This window comes from Bidens hawaiensis, unplaced genomic scaffold, assembly GCF_021521415.1.
Source record: "Bidens hawaiensis isolate Kalapana, Puna unplaced genomic scaffold, B.hawaiensis_p1.1 tig00000416_1, whole genome shotgun sequence".
Lineage (NCBI taxonomy): Eukaryota > Viridiplantae > Streptophyta > Magnoliopsida > Asterales > Asteraceae > Bidens > Bidens hawaiensis.
In genome coordinates, this window is record NW_027491029.1 from 441,237 (window position 1) to 460,198 (window position 18,962).

Sequence of the window (18,962 nt, forward strand, 5' to 3'; positions counted from 1 at the left end):
GAGATCCCACCTTTGGGCTATATGTTAAAACCAAAATGGATCCTTTTGTAATTCAAACAACCTTTGGGTTTCTGGCAAAAACCAAAATGGGTTGCCTGAAGAACACCTCTTCTGAGATCCCACCTTTGGGTTATACCATAAACCCAAAACATGGATCCTCATGTTATTCAAACTAGATCCCACCTTTGGGTTTCTTTCAACAACCAAAATAGAGTGCCTGAAGAACACCTCTTCTGAGATCCCACCTTTGGGTTATACGATAAAACCAAAAAATGGATCCTCGTGTAATTCAAAGAAGATCCCAATTTTGGGTTTCTGGTAAGTTAATGCTTCATTGTTGAAACTCAAAGGCTATAGACTGGGTTATTATGTCCCTCTGTGGCGATGTTAGTAGTATGTCCAATCCTGTTCCTCTAACATTTGATGCAACATCTGTCAAGAGAATCCAAATATCCTTGGTCTCTTCAAGTGTTTGGACCTCCAAATTGGATTTTTTTTTTTTGCATATCACTACTGAAATAAGCCACAAATTCGACAATTTCTTGTGATATGATGGAGATTCTGGGCACATAATGTATATCTTAGGCGCTAAGCTTGACAGTCCACTTAGCCATCCTACCTTACATCTCGGGTTTTCTAAGCACATTCTTAATAGGATAATTAGTTCTAACAATAATAGTATGAGTTTCAAAGTAATATCTTAATTTAGTTGATGCCATAATTAAAGCAAGTATTAATTTTCTAAGATGAGAATACCGGACCTCGGCAGCTAAAGGACTTTTACTTATATTGTAGACTGGATGTTGTTGTCCTTCGTGATCCTTAACTAGAACGGCACTAATTGCATTACATGTAACTGCTAGATATAAGGATAACGAATCACCATCCACTGGTTTCATCAATGCTGGTGCTGATGATAGATAATCCTTAAGGGCTTTGAGTACATCTTCATGATTCTAAGTCCACTCAAAGTTCTTTATCTTTCTTAAGATGTCGTAGAAATCTTTACATTTCTCTGTGTTGGAGCCCGTATTACCAATCAATAACAATTACAACTAACAGATCTCAGATCTGTGTATATAAGATAAATACGAGTAAGGATCTAGCTCATGATTAACATCAGTTCAGTGTTATAAATATGTGTATATATTATCAATACGTTATCAGTATAGTATATTAAGGTGAAGCTTGAGAGAGATCTGGACAGCAAAACTTCCCAAAACCTTTTCAAAACTTATATTAAAAGTGAACAGTAGTTCACTATATATAGAAGGTGATCTGGTTCGCTAACATCCCCTAGCGAACCAGCTTCCCCTTCGTTACATAAATAACCATAACGAAGCACCCCCTGATTCGTTAACATCCCCAAACGAATCAGCAGGGAATACATTAAATATCTAGTTCGCTAACATCCCCTAGCGAACTAGATTATACCTTAACGAACCAGGAAGGTATACATTACTTGGCTAGTTCGCTAACATCCCCTAGCGAACTAGCCTCTAACTTAGCGAACTGGTTAATAAATAAACATTAATTATTACATTAAACATAAATAAAACATTAACGATAAATACAAAGACTCTAGACGCAAAACCGTGCACTAACAGACACCCCCTCGTCTTGAGCTCTTTGTTTTTAACTTATTTGAAGCGCTTGGACTGCCAGTCTCTGCAACTATGAATTCCATGTTCATGACACACACGAACGACTCGTTGGAATTGCAAAGCCAGGTCGTAATCTTCTTGGCATTCAAACAAAATCTGCTTCCTGTGTAGCACGTCGTTGTCGGTCTCTGATAAATTAACCAACCACATCAGGTCGATTATCTTGATAAGCTTAGTCTTCAGACCTCTTCCCAAAACAATGACGGCCTCGCTGGTGTGGTTGTCATAATACCAGCGGTTGAAAGACAGATAAATATCTTGTGGAAATGTCTTCACAGGAACCTTTTTCATCGTCTTTGGCGGCTTCACTTTCAAGACAAGTTTCTTCCAGCCGGTCCTTGGATCAATCTCGTCAATGCGCTTACGTCTTGGGACCTGGGGCTTGAAGAATTTGAAGCCATGATTGACCTCGAACAGTAAGTGTTGGTGAAACCACTCAGGTGTTCGGTAACCCCCACGATTGATAAATGGACGTCTCGCGAGGGTACGTACATCCCAACGTGGTAGAGTTAAAACGTCCCTTATTTTCTCGTAATACTGGACACCCTTTTCCCACTTGATTATACTTATCTTAAGGTCAGAATCATAGAGCCAGGAGACAATATCACCATGTACCTTTGAAATGGTCTTGAAGGTAGTCACCTGATTAGCCTTAACCCAAGCAGCAGTATCTTTTCTTTCTTGATCTACATAACGATAAGCACTGATAATTTTACCCACTTTATGACGTTTGAACCATCTTTCTACGTCCTCATCAGTCACTTCTTTGAGTGAGGGTACTGTTCGCTGCACAACCTTTTCCAATTCATCCTCAGTCACTTTAAACACCTCTTCTTGAAATACCAGAGCACCTTGATCAACGTTCGTGTGTTGATACAAGTCCGGGTACTCATCTGCAGTCACATCCTCCATCTCAATCTCTTCATCCTCATAAACAAAATCCGTATTCATAAACAACGGATCAACTTCCAAATCCTCCGCAGTTATCACTTCGACATCGGGCTCAGTCTCTAAAGCAGTCAACTGATCGTTATTCAGCCCAAGCAGAATCGAAATATGCTCCCGTGTCAAGGATCTAACCACAAACTCACCAACCTCTATCTCATCTCTGTTTACCACACTACGAACCACCCCTGATCCATCAACAAATATCACTGTGTTAGCTGCAATCATTTCAATTGGCTTGGCAGCTGTTGGATCTTGATAAATAATTATCTGCTTGCTCGAATCATCACCGCCACTAACACCAGCACCAGAGGATGAACCATGCGATTTTTTAGGCTCACCTCCTGCATCAGACTCGTCAGGATCATCATCAACATTCTTGAGTTTCTTGAGGGCATCTTCTTTACAAGTTAATTGTAAAATCAACTCTTCTTGTTCCTTTAATTTCACCCCCTGAGACTCAACAATCGTACGTAATGACTTAGTCTCCTTCTGACAGAAAGAAATATAACTCATCATTCGTCGTTGATTCTCCTTCTTGAGTTTGACGATCAGCTGCCATTTGATTTTCATATAGATGTAGCAGATTTAGCAGTATTTCAGTTTGACGACCTGGAGGCAAGTTGTATACGGACGGGTGAACAGGTTGAACAGGTCCTTGAGGCCGAGTGATTCTCATGAATGAGACATCACTAGGCGGAGGTGGAGGAAGAGTAGTTGTTGGCGGAGGAGGAGGTCTCATTGATGTAGTAGGAGATACTGTAGACAATGCAGCAGGAGGTCTCGGTATCTCGGTTAACGCCATTTGAGGAATAAGACCAAGCCTCTCGTGTGACACCAACGTCGTCGTCAAAGTAAGCATCGGAGTGCTAGTAGTTAGCGGCACCGCCGAGCTTTGAGGCGTTGTATGACGTGGTGGTGGGTTTCCAATAATTACCCCAGCCCCAGCAGACACACGGGGCTTCTTTGATGATTCACCAGTAGCTACAGCTTTACCCTTTCTTTTTCTTTCCAGCTGAGCTTTCATGGTGGCAGCTAGAGCCGCATCAACTGCATCTTGTTGTTCTTTAAGAGCTCGTTCACCAGCTCCACCATCACCATCATTCCCATTATCATCTCCACCATCACCGTTCCCACCTTCTCCCCTTCACGCTCGGAATCCGAATCATCGTGGATCCAGCGCTCATTAGGAGGACATACATAATCCGGATTGATTACATGACCAATCATCCGTTTGTCCTGTAGCTTTTCCTTTCTATAAATTAACATACGATGCACCGTGTCAGCTTTCATATGTTCCATGTCAAGAACATCGTTCACCAACGTTCGATCAATCACCAAATTCGGAATCAAATCCTGAATGATTAGCTGTAAAAAGCGAGGGTACATCAAGAACTTCTTTGACTGTAGAGTTTGCTGAACCTGTTCCTTCAAATGATCAAAGATGAGTTCTGAGTAGTTGAAGGGCTTGTTTAGGATTAGGGCAACAAACACCAACTGCAAACTTAGGCGACAATCATCAAATCCACCGCGACGTCCACTCATACAATGAAGTAGAACATGCAACAGATAATTGTATGGTGGACACAACCCGTTCTTGTTCAGCATAGATTTACGAATATCACCACCATAGTTCAAGCGTGTGAATAAACCTCTAACCAATGTCTTGTCAAATTGAAGTACCCGACGAATCACCTCAACATCAATCGTAATTGGAATCTGATTGATTGTAGCTCGAACCAATTTATCTGTCTCAACATATTCTGCCGTGTTCCAAAATTGCCTGATTATACTAAGATACAGTTTAGGTTTAGCAGTGATTGCGTAGTGTATCTTTGAACATCGTAAGAAAGTCAACATAGCTCCAAACGTTTCCAAATCAGTCACATCTTGATCAACATAAGCACAAATGTTGTGCTTTTTATCAAACGGCAATAAGATCACTTCAGCTTGTTGATCTTGTTGAACCTGTGGAGGTAGTTCTGGTGGTGGTTGATTTTGTTGTTCTTGATCAGCCATGTTTTACTGTATAAATAAAATCGAATATGAGAAGAGATATCAAAATATATAATTAAAAGATATGTGTAATTAATCTATTTACGCGTATTAGACGATTTAAATCCTTTAATTAAATTAAATGAATATTGAAATTAATTTAATTAATAAATGTCATTCGTTGAAAACCACACTTATTCGTTACAATAAGATAACGAATCAGACGATTCGATATCAAGTAAATACTTTAACGAACTGAACATAGCGAATTACTAATTAATTTTGACGAACTAAACTCTAGTTCGTTATATTTTAAGCGAATCCATATCTGATTCGTGTAACATCTTATTCGCTTAGCTAGTTCGTGTAAGATCTTAACGAATTGGACACGAAACAGTCCCAATTCGCTAAGACTAACGAATGGTCATAATTAAGACTTGTTCTTTGACCCATATGGTCAAAGTCAAAATTACGATGAACACAAATAGTCAACAATATGATCCCGGTGACGATTAGACCATAACTATCTTCGAATCATCGCAATAATGAGCTCGTTGTACTCGGAATTACGTTCATAATCGAAGATGAATGAGATTAAGACTCAAAATCTCTAAGTACATAGGTTAGATGAACCCACTGTTAACACCGATAACACGAAACTATAATTAACCCGGCAAACAACAATTGTTGTGACCCGTATCAATAAAAATCAACAGATCTTAGATCCGAATCTATACTATCAATACGTTTATAGATCTAGCTCATAACTAACCTTGATTTAATGTTATGTATGTGTAATAACGTTAATGTGAAGCTTGAGAGAGAGAGTAGATACTTTAAAACTTTTCTGAATAATGTTATCTCTCTCAAAAACTCCCCCCCTTTACAAGTGAACAGTTGTTCACTATATATAGAAGGCGACCTGGTTCGCTAACATACCCTAGCGAACCAGCTTCCCCTTCGTTACATAATTTAACTTAACGAACCACCCCCTGATTCGTTAACATCCCCTAACGAATCAGGAGGGAATACATAATAATGTCTTAGTTCGCTAACATCCCTAGCGAACTAGACTTAACCTTAACGAACTAGTCTTAGTTCGCTAACATCCCTAGCGAACTAGACTTAAACTTAACGAACTAGTTCAAAATAAACTTTAAATATTACATTAATCATCAAATAAACATTAACGATAAATACAAAGACTCTAGACGCAAAACCGTGCACTAACAGACACCCCTTCGTCTTGAGCTCTTTGTCTTTAACTTATTTGAAGCGCTTAGACTGCCAGTCTCTGCAACTATGAATTCCATGTTCGTGACAAACACGAACAACTCGTTGGAATTGCATAGCCAGGTCGTAATCTTCTTGGCGTTCAAACAAAATAAGTTTCCTGTGTAGCACGTCGTTGTCAGTCTCTGATAAATTAACCAACCACATCGGGTCGATTATCTTGATGAGCTGGGTCTGCAGTCCTCGACCACAAACAATAACGGCCTCGCCAGTACGATTGTCATAGTACAAACAGTTGAAAGACAGATAAATATCTTGAGGCATTGTCTTCACAGGAACCTTTTTCATTGTCTTTGGCGACTTCACTTTTAAGACAAGTTTCTTCCAGCCGGTCCTTGGATCAATCTCATCAGTGCGCTTACGTCTTGGGACCTGGGGCTTGAAGAATTTGAAGCCATGATTGACCTCGAACTGTAAGTGTTGATGAAACCACTCAGCCGTTCGGTGACCCCCACGATTGATAAATGGACGTCTCGCGAGGGTACGTACATCCCAACGCGGTAGAGTTAAAACATCCATTATCCTCTCGTAATACTGGACACCATTTTCCCACTTGACTATACATACCTTAAGGTCTGAATCATAGAGCCAGGAGACAATATCACCATGCACCTTAGAAACAGTCTTGAAGGTAGTCATCTGATTCGCCTCAATCCAAGCAGCAGCAGTATCTTTTCTTTCTTGATCTACATACCGATAAGCACTTATAATCTTACCTACTTTCTGACGTTTGAACCATCTTTCAATCTCATCATCAGTCACTTCTTTGAGTGAGGGAACTGTTCGCTGCACAATCTTCTCCAGTTCATCCTCATTTTCTTTAATTACGTCTTCATGAAATACCAGAGAACCTTGATCAACGTTTGCGTGTTGATACAAGTCCGGGTACTCTACAGCTGTCACATCCTCCATCTCAATCTCCTCGTTCTCATAAATAAAATTCGTATCCATAAATAACGGATCAACTTCCATTTCATCCTCATTGATCACTTCGACATCGGGCTCAGTCTCTAAAGCAGTCAACTGATCGTCATTCAGCCCAAGCAGAATCGAAATCTGCTCCCGTGTCAAAGATCTAACCACAAACTCACCGACCTCTATCTCATCTCTGTTCACCACACTTCTAACCACCCTCGATCCATCAATAAATATCACCGTGTTAGCCTCAATTATTTCTATTGGCTTGGCAGCTGTTGGATCTTGATAGGTAATTATCTGCTTGCTCGAATCATCAGCGCCACAAACACCAGCACCAGAGGATGAACCATGCGATTGTTTAGGCTCACCTCCTGCATCAGATTCGTCAGGATCATCATCATCATCATTTTTGATTTTCTTGAGGGCATCTTCTTTACAAGTTAATTGTAGAATCAACTCATCTTGTTCCTTTAATTTCACCCCCTGAGACTCAACAATCGTACGCAACGACTTAGTCTCCTTTTGACAGAAAGAAATATAACTCATCATTTTTTGTTGATTCTCCATGAGTCATTCTTGAGTTTGTCGATCAGCTGCCATTTGATTTACATATATATGTAGCAGATTTAGCAGCATTTCAGTTTGACGACCTGGTGGCAAGTTGTATACGGATGGATGAACAGGTTGAACAGGTCCTTGAGGCCGAGTTATTCTCATGAATGAGAAATCACTAGGCGGAGGTGGAGGAAGAGTAGTTGTTGGTAGAGGAGGAGGTCTCATTGATGTGGTGGAAGATACTGTAGACAACACAGCAGGAGGCATCGGTATCTCGGTCAACACCACTTGAGGAATAAGACCGAGTCTTTCATGTGACACCATCGTCGTCGTCAAGGTAAGCATCGGAGTGCTAGTAGTTAGCGGCACCGCCGAGCTTTGAGTAGTTGATTGACGTGGTGGTGGAGTTCCAATAATTACTCCAGCCCCAGCAGACACGCGGGGCTTCTTTGATGGTTCACCAGTAGCTACTACTTTCCCCTTTCGTTTTCTTTCTAGCTGAGCTTTCATGGTGGCAGCTAGAGCAGCAACGACAGCATCTTGTTGTTCTTTAAGAGCTCGTTCACCAGCTCCACCATCACCATCATTATCATCATTGTCACCATCATCATCTCCACCATCATTGTTCCCACCTTCTCCCCCTTCACACTCGGAGACCGAATCATCATGGATCCAGCGCTCATTAGGAGGACATACGTAAACCGGATTGATTACATGACCAATCATCCGTTTATCCTGTGGCTTGTCTTTTCGATAGATTAACATACGATGCACTGTTTCAGCTTTCATATGTTCCATATCAAGAACATCGTTCACCAACGATCGATCAATCACTAAATTAGGAATCAAATCCTGAATGATTAGCTGTAAAAAGCGAGGATACATCAAGAACTTCTTCGACGGTAGAGTTTGCTGAACTTGCTCTTTCAGATGATCAAAGATAAGTTCTGAGTAGTTGAATGGCCTGTTCAGGATTAGTGCAACAAACGCCGATTGTAAACTTAGTCTACATTCATCAAAACCACCGCGACGTCCACTCATACAATGTAGTAAAACATGTAGCAGATACTTGTATGGTGGACACAACCCATTCTTGTTCAATATAGACCTACGAATATCACCCCCATAATTTAATCGTGTGAATAAACCCCTAATCAATGTCCTGTCAAATTCACTCGGGTAATCAGCACTATCGTCAAATTGAAGTACCCGACAAATGACCTCAACATCAATCGTAATAGGAATCTGATTAAATGTAGCTTGAACCCAATTATTTTCATCAACATATTCCGCTGTGTTCCAAAACTGTCTGATTATACTAAGATACACTTTAGGTTTAGCAGTGATTGCATAGTGTATCTTTGAACGGCGTAAGAAAGTCAACATAGCTCCGAACGTTCTCAAATCAGTCACGTCTTAATCAACATAAGCACAGATGTTGTGCTTCTTATCAAATGGTAATAAAATCATTTCAGCTTGTTGATCTGGTTGTTGTGGTTGTCCTTGTGGAGGTTGTTCCTGTGGCGGTTGAGTTTGTTATTCTTGATCAACCATGTTTTACTATATAAATAAAACCGAATATGAGAATAGATATTAGGATATATATAATAAAAAATATATGGAATTAAGTTATTTACATAAATTAGACGATTTAAATCCTAAAAAAATTTTATTTTATTTTATTTTATTTTTTTATTTTTTTTTTAAATGTCATTCGTTAAGAATCACACTGATTCGTTATACTAAGATAACGAATCAGGTGATTCGCTATCAAGTAAATATCTTAACGAACTAAATCTAGCGAATCACTAATTAATTTTAACGAACTAAACTCTAGTTCGTTATTTAAGCGAATCAAACTCTGATTCGTGTAACATCTTATTCGCTTAGCTAGTTCGTGTAAAATCTTAATGAATTGGACACGAAACAGTTCCAATTCGCTAAGACTAACAAATGGTCATAAATAAGACTTATTCTTTGACTTCACAAAGTCAAAGTCAAAATTAGAATGAACAACAATAGTCAACATGGTAAACCCAGATACAACTGGACCATAACTATCGTTGAAACATCAGGATAATCAGCTCGTTGAGCTCGGAATCACACTAGTAAGCTTAGGTGGATGAGATTGAGACTCAATACCTAGATGTACTAAGGATTAAACGAACCAACAGTAAACACCAATAACACGAAACAATAATTAACCCGGCAAACAAAAATCAAATTAAGATTTATGTCCACCAAGGGTATCGGAAAGTGATTCCGATCATAATGACATCAAAATCATACAATTATGAACATAAATTATACACAAATGAGTTTCAAAAGTTCAAAACCCTTAAACCCCTAAAATTTTATAATTCAGCAGTCAACACATGGCCATTTTTGACGAAAAAGATATCGCCAAGATCAGTTATACCTTAGAAACTCAAATAGATCTATGAAGTATCCAAACGAAATGGTCGAAATTTCAGAGAGAATTTGAATAGGTTTCTTAAAGATGAAGAAAGAAGGCGAACCGTGAAATACCATTCTTTTTCTTGTCTTATATATCAATGCACGTAACCCTAGGTACAAATTGAACGAATCAGACGATTCGTTTAACTTAAGGTTAGCGAATTAGCCCATTCGCTAACTCAATTCGTTACATTATGTAGGCGAATCGCTACTTGATTCGTTAAATTAAAGGTATCGAATCAAGACATGATTCGTGTCATGATTCGTTAAATAAGCATAACGAATGGATGATTCGTTACAGAGTGCGGAAGCGAATTAGCTTAGCGAACCAGAAGCTAGTTCGCTAGAGAATCACCTAGTTCGTTATCCATACATAACGAATTGTATTTTAGAGAATTAAACTCTTTTATTTAATTTTAAATTAAATAATAAATTGAATAAATTAAAGAATTAAATAAATAAATATTAAATAAATAAATAAATTAAATTATCGAGAAATCCTTTTATCCCGACAACTAGATACGTTAAAAAATGTTTCAGATTTCCGAAACATAACTTAAAAAATTTATTTAAGTATTTTGTATAAAGAAGACGAAAATATTTTTGGTATTTTGTAAAAATTTAAAGAATTAAAGAATGTATTTACAGAAGAATATCCAATCCTTTAAAATAGACCATCTTTTTGTGTTTTTCAATGATTTTATCAAAAGCAGTACATATTTTTGTATTTTTGTTGAGTTTGAGCAGAGAATCATATTGACCAAATTGCCCTTCCATCACAGTTTTATATTTTAGCGATATTATGACTGGCGATAAGTCGGTCATTGGTATTGTTGTCCACATAAATCTAATAACACACATTCAAGTATTTTTGTGATATGATTAAAATTGTTCAATTAAAGCACAGAATATCAGAAACTATCAGCCTCTAATATCGGTTCAAGCTTAATTTGATTTTTGCCAAATCACCCCAACTTGACTTAAACCATTATATTGTTGATCAAAATTTTGATACAAATTGTAGAAATTTTGAGCAATGCATCAAGTTTCCTTTACTGTGAGTGAGTATGCACGAGTCCATCTGTAGGCTTACATACATTGTATCCCCTGGGGTCCGTTTCTTAATGGTATTAAGACGCACGCAAGGGAGGAACAATTGTATGACTAACAGCGGATTTTGATCAAGTCAGTAATTTAAATTGTACGAAGTACAGCGGTGATCAAGTTTAATGACTTTGGGTTTGCTCTAGAAGGCGAGTGAAATATTCATGCTTATGAATACCCAGATGATTAAGCCGCATAGAGACTCACAGTGTCCAGAATCTTAACGCTTGTTACTTGCTTTATTTGATTTTTGGGTGATCAACAAATATAAGGCTTGAGTATGACTGGTTATTACATTTCTGCCATCCTCACCGAGACTTTTTCTAGAGACTAACACCCCTTTCAATTTGGCGTTTCTTTGTTTTTATATCACATACTTTACTCTTTTGGGTTGTTTTAAGACCTACCAATGCACCAATGCAATTAAGAACACAGTCTTTTAAGCTTACTTTTTGCTGAATTTGAGGTCAAGATAATCAATGTACTATCATGTTCTCTTTTTGCCTCAAAAACTCAAAATTTAATCGCCCCAGTTAACTTAAGTTAATAAATAAATGGCTAACCATCAATTCACGAGTGAATCATAGGACCAAGACATGCAAGCATGCTTCATAAACTTAAATAACCGACGTAATTTTCAGCGAGAAAATAATCTATAAACGTCTGCAAAAATCTTTTTGGTTTTTCTCTGTACAAAACCTTAAAAAAAACACAATATTTTTGTCTTTTTCAATTTTCTTATAAACAAAATAAACTTCACAATCTTTTTGGATTTTCGGATTTTTCTGTACAAAACATAAATCACATTCTTTTTGGTTTTTCAAAATTTTTTAAAATGTTTTTGGTTTTCCTAAATATTTAAAGGAAAAACTTTAAAGAACAGAAATCACAATATTTTTGGATTTTATCTATACAAACGAAAACACTCTTTTTGTATTTTCTAGATTTTCACCCCCTAAAACCAAAATAAATTTTAAAAGAAAAATATGACAGTAAATAAAGATAGTCATCCTTGTTTAAGGATATCATCGAGGGTCTTCAATCCATTTAAACCAAGCAAAAAATTAAAACGTGTTTTATCAAACGCTTTGGTAAATAGATCGGCTTTTTGAAAATCTGTGTGCACTTTCTCAAGATCAATAAATTTCTTTTCATAGCAATCCCGTATAAAATGATATCGAATTTCGATATGTTTTGTTTTAGAATGTTGTACGGGATTCTTGGTGATACTAATAGCAGCAGAATTATTAATCAAGATGGGAGTAGTAAGAAACTTCAAACCGTAGTCGCGAAGATGTTGTTGTATCCACAAAACCTGGGAACAGCAACTCGAGGCTGCAACATATTCAGCTTCGGCGGTTGAAGTGGAGACCGTTGTCTGCTTCTTACACTGCCAGGAAACAAGCCGGTTTCCTAAAAATTGACATCCTGCAGTCGTTGATTTGAAGTTGATCTTGCATCCTCCATAATCTGAGTCTGAGTAGGCAGTAAGAACGAAAGTATCATCCTTGGGGTACCACAACCCGATGTCTGGATTTCCCCTCAAATACTGAAGAATTCACTTGACTGCAGCTTGGTGAGTCACTCGTAGACTTGCTTGATACCTAACACAAAGACAAACAGCAAACATAATATCAGGGTGAGAAGTCGTTAAGGGTCGGATCAACGGTATCCTCCAATTCATCCGGTGATAAATTTTGACCCACTGGAAGAGGAGTTGAAGGGATTTTTCCGGCAGAAATCTTGAATCGGCTCAAGACGTCGTTCACATATTTGGTCTGGTGAATAAAAATTTCATGAGCAGACTGGTGAACCTGCAACCCTAAAAAGAAATTCATCTCTCCCATCGAGCTCATCTCGAACTTTGTTTGCATGGACTTCTCGAATTCCTTACACAATGTGTCGTTTGTAGACCCAAAAATAATACCGTCAACATAAATCTGGACTAGAAGAAGATCATCACCAACAGTTTTATGAAATAAAGTGCAGTCAACAGTTCCTCGTTTGAAGCCATTATCCGTCAGATGGTCGGTGAGCGTGCCATACCAAGCTCTCGGGGCTTGATGTACACCATACAGGGCCTTGTTTAATCGGTAAACACGGTCTGGATAATCAGGATCTTCAAAACCAGGTGGTTGTTGGACAAACACTTCCTCGTGTAATTCACCATTGAGAAAAGCACTTTTAACATCCATTTGATAGACCTTGATATTCTTATAAGCTGCATAAGCCAGGAAGATTCGAATCGACTCTAATCTTGCAACTGGAGCATATACCTCTGTGTAATCAATACACTCTTGCTGATGAAAACCTTGCACCACTAGACGTGCTTTGTTTCTAACAATCACCCCTCGATCATCCTTCTTACACTTAAATACCCACTTAGTCGGAATAGCTTTCTTGACTCTAGCAGGTTTGTCTATTAAATCCCAAACACCCAAACGTGCGAATTGCTGTAATTCCTCTTGCATAGCTTCTACCCAAGAAGGATCTTCAAGTGCCTTACGAGCTGTAGTTGGCTCAACTTGAGATAGAAAGAAATTGAATTTAGCAACATTCACGATTCCCGAAGAATGTAAATTAGTGTACGCACATAATATGTTATTGTCACTTGATGAAGCAACTTGATGACGTGTACGAACGCCCACATCAAGTTCTCCAATGATATTTTCCTGTGGATGATATCCATGAATCCGAAGAGTGGGATTTTCAGGAACAACAACATTATCCAATAAGTTAGTGAAATGTTCACCCAACTCGGGAGATGAAGCATTATCACTGTCAAGATCAATAACTTGAACTTCAGCTTGATCATCATCAGAAGAAGTAGAAACATTTTCAATAGCAACTGGAGAGACAACTTGGGGTTCTTCAGTTGAATCATCTGGTTGAACTTCAACTGCATTAGAACTTGAAGGTCTTGGAAAGTTCAAATGATCTTCAAAATATGCTCGAACCAGATCTTCATCGATGTGTTCAGTCGAAGGAATAAAAGAATTAAATAAACTATCGTAGTCAAACATCCAGTCTGGACCTTTCCCTTGAGGAGGAGTTGTGTACTTTTGACAGTCCACATGGTACCATTCTTCAACACAACCAGATGTGAAATTAAAAACCCTTTTCTTTGGAGATGCATATCCCAAGAAATACCCTTCGATAGCTCTTTCTTCAAATTTACCCGAATCCTTCTTCAACATTGTACACGGACACCCAAATGGATCCAGGTACTTTAAATTAGGTTTTCTATTATTTAAGATCTCATAGCTTGTCTTCTTGAGATGTTTCACTGTTAGAACTCGATTAAGCGTATAACAAGCTGTATTCACTGCCTCATTCCAAAATTGGACAAGAAGCTTTGAATCAGCGAGCATTGTGCGTGCAGCTTCAATCAGAGTTCTATTTTTCCTTTCAGCAACACCATTTTGTTGAGGTACATAAGGTGCACTATATTCTCGGTGAATTCCCTTTTGAATACAAAAGAAATCCAATATAGTGTTTTGAATTTAGTACCATTATCACTTCGGATTCTCCTCACCTTTTGTTTGTACAGTGATTCGATCTTAGTAATAAGGTTTTGTACCAAAACCGGTGTTTGATCTTTTGAACTCATAAATAAGACCCATGAATATCTTGAATAATCATCTGTCACTACAAGACAATACCAGTCTCCAGAAATACTCACACGATTCACTGGACCAAACAAATCCATATGAAGTCGTTCAAGAGGAGTATCAATGGAATTCAATAACTTAGAGGGATGTGTCTTTTTCTCTGCTTGCCCTTTTTGCATGCAACGCAGTGATCAATAACTTAAAATTCTTTAATGAGACACCCTCAACTAAGTCATTTGCCATTAAATAATTCGTCTTTCTGACATGTATGTGACCCATTCTACGATGCCATAGAATCGAGTCTTTTTCAGTTGCTTTAGAGACAAAACATGTTTCGATCGATGTTGATATCTTAGAATTCATATTTAAGACATAAATATCATTTAATCGTGGTGATCGCATGACAACCATATCCTCGGGAATAACGTAACCCGGTTTCAAGATAAGACACTCTTTGTCAGTTGTTGGTCCCTCAACACTCAGCTGGATCTTAATCAATCATGTCATAACTCACACAGATTAACCGTGTTGACAAGAGAGTTAATGACGGGTTGCTATATTTAGAAAGATATCCTTTTGTTAAAGGCGGAATCAATAACAAACATACGGTTGCAATGAATAATCAAAGATAGAGAGGCACACTCAGGATTCACTCAAAAGATTTCCATTTATATCATATTAAAATCATACAAACGGATAATCGGTCTAGGTTATTCTAGAAATCCTAAGACAGCCGTCACACAATATTCTCTCAATTAATGAGTCGGTCTTATCCGTATTGTGCTCTGTCTCTCTCTTTCATGTCTCTGGCGGTGTGCCCTAAATATTCTATTTATAGGCCTGCCAACCTAGGACAGCTGTCATTCCTTCTAGAAACCCTATCCGATAATACATATTCAAAATAAACTAAGTGTAAAACAAGTCTTCCGGGTAGGCTTTTCATTATTCTTCAGTCTCCGAGTACGCAGTGTACTCGGCCTTCCTTCAGACTTGGTAAACATAGAAGTGTACTCGGGATCAGTTTCCGGGTAGACTTTACTTAAAGAATATTTTACCAAGTAAAATACTCACCGAGTAGACTTCAATTTTCTTGAATTTATCAGACTTTTCCCGACAACTCCTTACGAGCAACCCTGTTCTTCTATGATCCTGTTCGGCTCTTTGTCATTGAATAACTTATTAGCAAAGTGTACTCGGGAATCACTGTACCTTGCTTGAGCTGAACCTTACTCGATATAACTTAGAAATATTCCCTTAACTCATCAAGTATACTCGGAACATACTTATTGATAAATACCTTTCCCGGTCTTCCAATTACTTGGCTTCTTGGACTTGGTTAACCAAACCTTACTCGGAAGAGTAAAAGACTTGATTTTGAAGAACAAACCTGCTTGACAAAGTGAACCTTGCTCGGAGATACCAAATCAGTGATCCTTACTCGGGAATGCACTAAATAGCATACCTTGCCCGGATATCCACTTAAGAAGACTATTTGAAGTAAACCTTGCCCGGGAGGCAAAATCTCGTACTCGGCTAAGTAAAAGCTTGCTCGGAACCCAAGGTGTGCTCGGATTCAATACTTAGCAGTTTCTGAGGAGGTTGAGAAGATTCCAATCTTCCATAATCTTCATTTAGGTCAAATCTCCTCATTTGGGTCAAACTCTTGACCCAACAATCTCCCCCTAGATTGGAACACCTCAGCTGGCCCAAAACACTCTATGGTTACTTACACTTAGCAAAATACACATAAAATTAAAAGTCAAATTTCATAATCAAATTACTTAAACAAAATTACATATTCAAAAGTGTCCGAAGACATTACAAAACAAAGCCTATTCTATCTATTCAGTCTTTTCCTTTCATTGTAGGCTGCTTGTCTTCTTAGCTGTATTACTGATGCAGCTCTTTCTCTGAAGATATTGAGCACTTGGTAGTGAGTGTGTCCTTCTAGTATCACCAAGTCTCTTATATCTATTAGATCATCATTGTGTAAGCATGTCAGATCTGCATCCTTTTTGATTATGGCCAAGACTTTTCCATCAGAGTTCATCAGCACATAATGACCAGTGTCTTCTTTGTATTCCACCGTTCTTCTGTACTGTATAGTTTGGCCTTCTCATTCTTCTTCCCAAGTTTATACACGTATTCATGTTGGACAGTGGGTTTTCATCTCGGACATACATCTGAAAGTCTCTTTCTGCTATATCCATTCTTCTCAGCTTGCTCACTCTTCTTGCATTCTGAGTCCTTACTGATCTCCAGGTCCTTTTCTCTTTCAATACAGGGAAACCTCTGTCAGCTTGTTCTTGCAGATACTTGGATAGGTCATTCATTTGTCTTCCTGCAGATCAGTTTCTATCTCTGAAGTCATACAGGTGTAGAGAAGCCATTCTTCTTAATTGTTCTTCATTATAATCCCTGAAGTCAATTCTGACCACAATCTCTTTTAACAATCTGCTCTCCATAATCACTTTGAGGGAATCAGTGACCGAATCATTGTACAGCTCTCTGGGTAGATCCACATCAGATTGTGGTCTTGTTCTGTGTTGTACTAAGCTGCTTGATTCACCTCTTCCACCTTGACCTCTTCCTCTAGGAAATCTTTGATGAAACGGAGGTCTGAAAGGAATTGACTTCTTGGGCTTTTGAGGTCCCAAGTTGAAAGTCTTCACATATATAGCTTCCACCATCTCAGTAGGAAGGTTTGCTAATTCAACTATATCTTATCGAGCTGCTTCAAGTTCTATTAGCATCTTTATCATTCCTGGAGTTCTTGCCAATCCAGCAGGTACAAACCTACCATCAGCATAATATCGTGGATTTTCTCCTTCTCTTAATGCCTTTTCCCACTCATTCTTTTGAAGGTAGAAAAGAGTTTTCAAATCCTCTTTCTCTAACACATTAAAGTCTTCTTCAGTTATCCCTCTCTTATTAATCATTATGTTTCTTAGGATGTTTAACATTTCCTCATTTTCCCAAGGCATACATGGTTCATTTTCTGGTTCAGGTTTCACTTTTTCTTGACAAATAGGGATTTCAACATGTTTGACTTGTTCCTTTTCCTTTTCTCTTATTGTCTGAATTCTTCTTTTCTTCTTTGGTGGCTCATCAGGTGCTTCATTTTGACTTGAGCTCTTAGTTTGGACCCTTTTAGATTTTTCTTTTCTTTTTCTCCTGTTATACTGATCCATAACTGTCTTTTTATCCAAATTCTTAACAATTTCAGGCTTCATGCCCTTTTCTAACAAATATCCACACATTCCATTAAATTTTCTTTTCAAATCTTCCAGCTCAAGTTCCTCATTTTCTTTAACACATCTCTCTACCACTTTCTCTCTTTCACTAATGTACAATTCTTGCAGTTGATCAACAGAGAAATGTTCCAAATCTTTCTCAGAGTAACCATGTTTTCTCAGATAATCTTTGTGCTTCTTGGTATCTTTGTTCTTCTTCTCAATCAGCCTTTTGGCTTCTTCCAAACGTATTTCAATGTTTGCCCTGAGTGTATCAGTCATCTCAACTTGTGGGGACATAACATTAGTGCTTGTACCAACTCTCTCTTCATCCTTATCAGGATTATCATCATTTTCTCCATCAGACTCCTCAGATTCATCCCCCTCCTCAGATAGATCATTCAAGGCACCTATTCTTGGTTCATCAGAGGAAGGATGATCTGGTTCATCCCTAGTTGGCACATCAGGGACACCCTGCCTATATTCATCAGGTCTTAGACTTTGCAAAGGTGTTGCCCTGATAGGACTTGCTTCATCGTCAGGGGTCTCTACATAATACTCATTTTTCTCATTCCACTTGCCCCTCTTTGCAGTCTTTTCAGTTTGTTCATCTACTCTTTTTCTTCTCTGATATATCTTTTCAAATCTTGATTTTTGAGTTTCAGTTACTTTTACCCTTTCTGACCAGTTGTCAGTAGGGTTCTTTCTTAGATCCTCTCTCACCTGTTCAGCCCATTTCTTGGCAGCCATAGAGGCAATTGACTCACAATTTCCTCTTCAGGAATCATACCATTATTCACATCAGCTGGTTCAGCAGTTTCAAATGTTTGACTTTGGGATTGAAACATGCCGACTACCATGCCCAAAGAGTTGTCCACTTCCTCAACTCTGCTCAACTTAATTAATTCTTCTATAACCTCTTGATCACCCACATCTTCCAGTATTTCTTTTGCTACATTGGCTTCATTGATCAAGATCTCCTGCTCTGCCAATTCTTCATGAGTTAAGTATTGGGCAATTTTCTCCCTTTCCATTGACTCTTTAATAATTCTTTCTTGTTCTTCTAAGGCAGCAGCAGCAGCATCATCTCTGAATAGAACTTCCTTTTCAGGATATGCCTTAAGAGGCTCTTCTTCTGTCAGAATACCTTTTCCCTTATCTATCCTTTTCTTTAATTCTTCTTCAGT